This window comes from Magnolia sinica, chromosome 9, assembly GCF_029962835.1.
Source record: "Magnolia sinica isolate HGM2019 chromosome 9, MsV1, whole genome shotgun sequence".
In the NCBI taxonomy this organism is placed as follows: Eukaryota; Viridiplantae; Streptophyta; class Magnoliopsida; order Magnoliales; family Magnoliaceae; genus Magnolia; species Magnolia sinica.
Window position 1 is genome coordinate 30,331,409 of NC_080581.1, and position 6,692 is coordinate 30,338,100.

Here is a 6,692-nt window from a genome sequence, read left to right on the forward strand (position 1 = left end):
TCATAAAGCCCCTTACAATACCATTAATTATTAATGGTGTATTAACTTTTCAGCTACGGATTAAAACCATAGTAACTATAGCTAAGGCTTATATCCGTAGCAGAAAACTAACGTGGTCTGTATCCTTTATCTCTTTTTTTCGGTAGTGTCACTTCTGGGCCTACATAATGCCCTAAAACCACCCCTCTCTCATTCCATACGAATTCTCTAACACTAGGAGAGAAGAGAGAAAAGAGGAGGAAAGAGTGAGGAGAAGAGAGAGAGAGATCAAGAGTTAGTTGCCGGGATTCATTCCCACCACTACACGTACCGAATCATATCTCCCGTATCGCTACACCGTCGATTCCGACTTTATTTTTGGATAAGAAATCCTAATGATAATCTGTTTTAGGAATCCAAATAAAGAAATCGGTGAAATAGCTTATCTGTTCCAATGTTTAGGTAACCGTTGTGCCGTAGACAAAGACGTTGTGTACAAACCGAGTTCGTAACGAGTAAACCGACAAAAGGTGCAGACTATAAACATTTAAGTTATGGTTTTCAAGGCTTTCAATGTCAGCTAATGATTTATGTCTGACTTGATTGCTACCATATGATCTTAGTTACGATGTATTCGATAATTTATACATGTGTGGGAATTATGTGCATATAAAATGCATTCCATGTTTTGTTGAAATGTTTGAATGAATATGAAATCATGATTTGTACTTGTCATGACTATTAACCTAGAATACATGATTGTTGTATGTATAACAACTCCTTTGTGAAAGGATTTGCCATAATATATGCTATAACTAATTTAGTTCATATATGTGGTAACGTGTAGTCTAACTGTTTGATAAAATGTCTGAATGAGAAATTGTTTGATGAATTGTATTTATTAAGGGTGTTGAGATGAAATCCTCAACTACCTTATCCATACGTATAAATCCGTTCACGTAACCTAAATTATTTCCACGTGATTTATGTATGAAATGTATATGTATAATAACATGTTCAGTGTGTTTGTTAAACTGCTCGAATGGGATTTATTTTTGAAATGTTCGTTAAATGCTTACATGATTATCACATGTATACATATGCTACATTTGAGTATGATTGGGACTACTACGTAGTCTAGGCAATTGGTAATGGTTCCTGATTGAGTGGCCGAACCAGTCTCGCCACAGTGGATGAGTTCGCTGAATCCGAGTCGTACGATGATTGTCGATAGTACTTAGGCCACATGTAATGCTTATACGTTCCATGTTGATTAATTTAGCGTGCGCTCATACCAATCGAATTTGTTAAATAAACCGATTGGCCTATTATGTGTTTACCATGTATGGATGCTACTGCTTGAAGCTAAGGTACCCTTTACCAATGTAAAGACCTATTTCAACTATGGTGCCACGATCCGCTAAGACTCATGAGCCGGACATGATGGTATGGGACACCGTGGTCGAGCCGTCGGCCTACACTGGGGTGATGAGCCTCCCCGTAGTGACCAGTGAGCAACCCAAACTCGTGAGTTGAACACGGTGATATGAGACACTTTATTCGAGCTGTCGACGTACATCGACGATGCCTGGCTGCAGTCCCAACTTGGGTTAGGGTGAACCGTCTTATCCAGACCCCCTTCAAAAATAGCACTCCAGTTGGTAGGGCATTGGTAGAGTAACTTCGAGTATAAACTAGGCCTACACTAAGGTGACGAGCCTCTCCGTAGTGACCTGAATTTGCTTATCCACTACTATTAAATTAGGGGTGATGTTGCCCTATAACTTGTCTATCGTATGTGATTAACTTGGATTGATGACCCTAGATGGATCATTGTTTGGGTAAATGATAAAAAGGGAGATACCTTAGCTTCCCGAATCTACTGTATGAATAAGTCTAATTAAGAACTTGGCTAACACAACCCTGCACCATATTGCATGTGCCTTTAGCGAGGAAGAGAACAATGGGAGTTTAACATATGCGACCGTGAGATGGTGTTGCTAAGGGAGTGCTGACGAGGGCATACATCATTACAATGTACCATCCCTGCATTAATAAGAGTAATTATGATACAATTGTTGTACTGCTTTATCATTACTGCTTGACTGAATTGATAACATGTTAACATTTACTTTATAGTTCCACTTAATTAGCTACTCATTCCCACCTGGGATGGTGTTTTAAAATACCAACCAGACTCTGTTGTAGATGCAGGTGGCGACGATGTCCACATTGCTGATATGGATTTCATAGACAAGGAGGAGGAATTCTCCTATGTTCAGCTATTAGGCGGGTCTATGTAAACCATGTACTGATCGACAGGATTACAGGGACTATAAGGATTAGTTGGACATTTATATTTTCATATTTTGTAAATTTTGGATCAATACATTTATATATATTCAGCCTAGTAACATACTCATACTCTGGGGATTGATAAACACTTATATACTTTATATACCTATCTCAGTCTTTCGCTTGCTTAACTTAATTATCTCTAGAGTATGATATGCTGATTTAGTATAATCCCACTCTTGTTTCATGCACTAATATGGACAACATTTAAACATCATTATCTATGTTGCATAAGTGATGCGTTGGAACTCGGGAGTTGAGCTTTGCTCGACCCCGATTTTCAGGGCATTACAAATACGATCACTGAAATTCCTATTAAGGTTGGATGTCATCCTTGGTGGCCCTAAGGCAGGCCCATGTTTACTATAGGTGGTTTAAGGCCCACCATAGGCCCTTTTTAGGACCTCTTATTCTCTTAGGCATATTTATTGTCCTCCTTAGCCTTGTGGGCTACCCCAAAGTATTGGGCCCCCACTAGAGGTTTGTTCCTAATATTTAATTGTCTAAGTACTTAGACTTGATTCCCTCCTTGGGAAGGAGGAGTATGTTCTAAGTCATCATTGTCGTATGGCACGCCCTCATGACCCATATGCATCATTAAGTGATTAGATTGCATTTGTGTGTGTGGTCATGATAGAGGGATGGAGTTTCCCCTCTTATGCACATTGTGCGCTTGGAGTTAGTGCATGATTGGTATGCATGACTCATGCATCTGGCATCGCATCTCATGGATATTGTTGCCCATGCTTCATCAGGGCCTTGCTTCCACAGGGATATTCATGGATGGCCGTATGTGGACACCGAAAATGTTACTTGAGCATATAGGGAGCATAGGATGCCCATGGATGAAATTTTCAAAACTTCGATGGTACTAAGGATCTGCCCCAACGTCGTGACCATGTGGAAACTATGAGCGCACGAGGGCTTTACACCGTTAGGTCGCAACTCCCACTGTCGTGTAGTGGGTTGGGATGGGGTGTGGCCTTATCCACCTATGAGGGAGGGCATTGCTAGGCTGAGTTTGACCAGCTCATGAATTGGTCCGCTACCATCGAGTCTTGCTGGTGATTGGTTATCCAAGGGCGGGTAATGAGGTCTCCTACGATCGTTTGACTGTGTGGGTCTGTAAAGTGGCAGTCATCCTCCAGTATACTAGACCCTGGTAGATTCCTTATGATGGAACTGTATTAACTTGTGGATTAGATATGAGGACTGACATCACTTCACATCGCATTTGCATCGGCTACATAAGCCTTTTATGCATCACCTTGGTATGACACCCAGTACTCATTGCACTGTATTCATGATAAGCCTTAGTAAGGCTAGTGATATTGTCATTGATAATATTTTCCTTCCTGTATCTACTATTATTCTTCTGCGCACCATTGTCACACACTTCCACCACCCTCTAAGCTTCTATAAGCTTATGCACAATTGATGCGTGCAGGAGATCCTAGGTCAGCGTTGTAGTGGCAGAGCTTGGATATATGTTGAGCCGAGGACCCAGTGTTGCAGATCTTCTTCCTTCTTTCCTTTATCATCAGATGTATTTACCTTCAGCATTGTATTAAAGCTCAAATTTATAGTGGATTTTGTGATGTGTGCGTATGTTATTTCTGAGTGTACTTGCTACCTATGTTATTTCTGACATGTACTTGGGTATGCTCATATTGGAAATGGTTATATGTTTATGAAAATCCTCCTTGTTGGATCCCAGGATCTGAACCTGCCTCAGGAGCCGAGAATGGGGTACTATAGAGGTTGTTGCGATGAGAATCGGCTATCGGGTTCCTTGTGAGTCCAGTGACCGAGTCTGGAGTGTGACAATATGCATGTGGCTCAATCGATGAGTGGATTGGCTTTAGTCAGGGCACTTACACAGTGCAGCCAGCCTAGACCTATATCTCACACCAATGTTTCTACACTCACACATGTAGTTTGTTGCATAGGGATGAAAATGCAGTGAACGTTCAACCTTCAAATGATTCTGATTTTAATTTCTACATTCCAATTTCACTTACCTTTTATTTATGCAGGGAACTACAAAAGCCTACCAACTGTGATATACCAAAATGACAATTTGAATGCTATTTGAAATACTTATAGATTCCTACCAACTGTCCATGTTCCGAATCAAAGTCATGCTCTTACTATTATCATTATCAAATTCTTTTTTTACAAACATCATGCCAGACTTCTTTTTCACTCTATTCCAATTTTCTGTTTGATTTTTTTAATGTCCAGAGATACAGGTTCATCGACGAAAGAATTCCATTGATGCATTGCTTGCCAAATAGGTCGTCCTTCCACCCCAAATGACAACCAAGGTGAAAGGCCTTTTAAAAGGCCTGAAATATATTTCACAAATATTCGGTATGTGATTTGCAATTTTAAAAGGTCTTTTTTATGATATTTTCAGTGCTTCTTTTTGTAATTTTTGGGAATTTAATCTTTTAAGCATGCCTGGTTTTTTTCCCCCGAAATCAGCTTGGGTTTTGTGGTTTTGTCTATTTTCTTTTGTTTTGGCTTTTCTTTTGGTATTGGATTTTTTCTTTTAATTTATGTAATTTCTTTTCTGTTTTTTCAGGGTCGTAATTGACAATGCATGATGCTTGTAAGAATGAAGCTACTATTCAAGTAACCTGGAATACCGTTTGGTTTTGTGTTGGGAATTTGAATATGAAGAGAGAAATATTCAGTGTTTCTGTTTTTTAATTTTCCAAAAAGTTGTTTATATATAGGGTGCATTTGGTTGCACCAAATATAATGAAATTTCTTGATGTTTTGCACTAAACTAGACTGATTAATAATGAAATATTATGAAATTTCATGATATTTAGTGAACCCAAACACACCGTTACTGATTTTTTGTTCTTTTATGTATTAGAAATCTTCTTTAAATGATATTAAATGGGATGTTTTGTTTTTAGGTTGACAGTGTAAAGAAGCATGGGATTCTACTAGAAGTAGTTTAGTTTCAGATTGATCTAAAACTCCATGAAGCATGCACATTGCAGTAAAATCCCTCCAAATCATAAATATCCATTAGGATTTCGAAGAAAAAAAATAAAGAAAAAGAGAAAGTAGGAAACATTTTCTTTCTTAAAGGAGACAGTTTCATGGTTTTGACACTTAGATTAGGGATTGGTAGAGGATTATTGGACATTGGAAAGAAAAGCTACTGTTTTGATTCATTGGAGCCTTGGGTTTTCAATTGCTAAGTTTTTCTTACTTCTATTTTTCATGGCTGGATACTTGCCAATTTGCTTTTTGTTTCAGCAATCTACCACAAACACTGTGCCCAGGTGATCTTATACACTCTTTTAATGTCTGAAAGGTGTGTCTGACATGGTTACTTCTCATACAGCATTTTTTACTGTGGTGTTTCTTTTTAAAGTTAGTTTAGAGTGGTATTATTTAAGTTCATAATAGATATATCTGATTGAGATGCTTTTGTCTATTGCATCTTCTATTGTAGAATCTAAACACGCGCAAAGGTTGTTTCACCTCAATGTCTTCAAGCTGTTGCTGGACCTAACTTTATAGGGACGACTGTCTTTCTCGTCTCTGGTCGGTGGGTTTCTCGTCTCCGACCGTATAGTGGATGAACTACTGCACGATAATCACATCAGCCGGACAATCATGACCAACCCCACAATTGGTTATTATGTGTTCTATTAGATGCTTAAAAGTCCATTTTTATTATCCCAGTTATTTTTGTTTTCTTTTTTGTTTTTTGGTCCTTGATATTAAGGTTTTATATTATGTGGTTTGAACAGCTTACAAAATCAATAGATATATCTGATTTAGATGCTTTTGTCTGTTGGCAAGTAATCATATAATACAAGTAATCATTCGAAGGGTTTAAAATTGTTCTTAAAATTCTATCCTAAAATCTGACCGTTGGCAACATTAAAAAGGGTTTTAAAACCGCTTCCAAAATTTTGTTCCTAAAATCTGATCGTTGGTACTAGAACGATTTAAAACTGTTCCTAAAATTCCATCTCTAAAATTTGAAATGGAACCCAAAACGGTTCTGAACCGTTTCTTCTTCCTCTTCTTCTTCTTCTTCTTCTTCTTTTTTTTTTTTTTGTGACGCCTCATTTAGGAGCAGTTTAAAACCGTTCCTGAAGCATTTAGGAATGGTTTAAAACTGTTCCTAAATGACGATTTTGGTGTAGTGTACATCAAGACAGGGCATTGATTCTATCCATAGACTTACTTTTCAATGGGTAAGGAGAAGAGGGGGCATTGTTGTTGTTGTTTTGTTTTGTTTTTTTTTTTTTTTTTTGTTTTTTTGTTTTTTTGTTTTTTTTTCTTTTTTTCTTTTTCTTTTTTTTTTTGGCTTTTTGTAGACT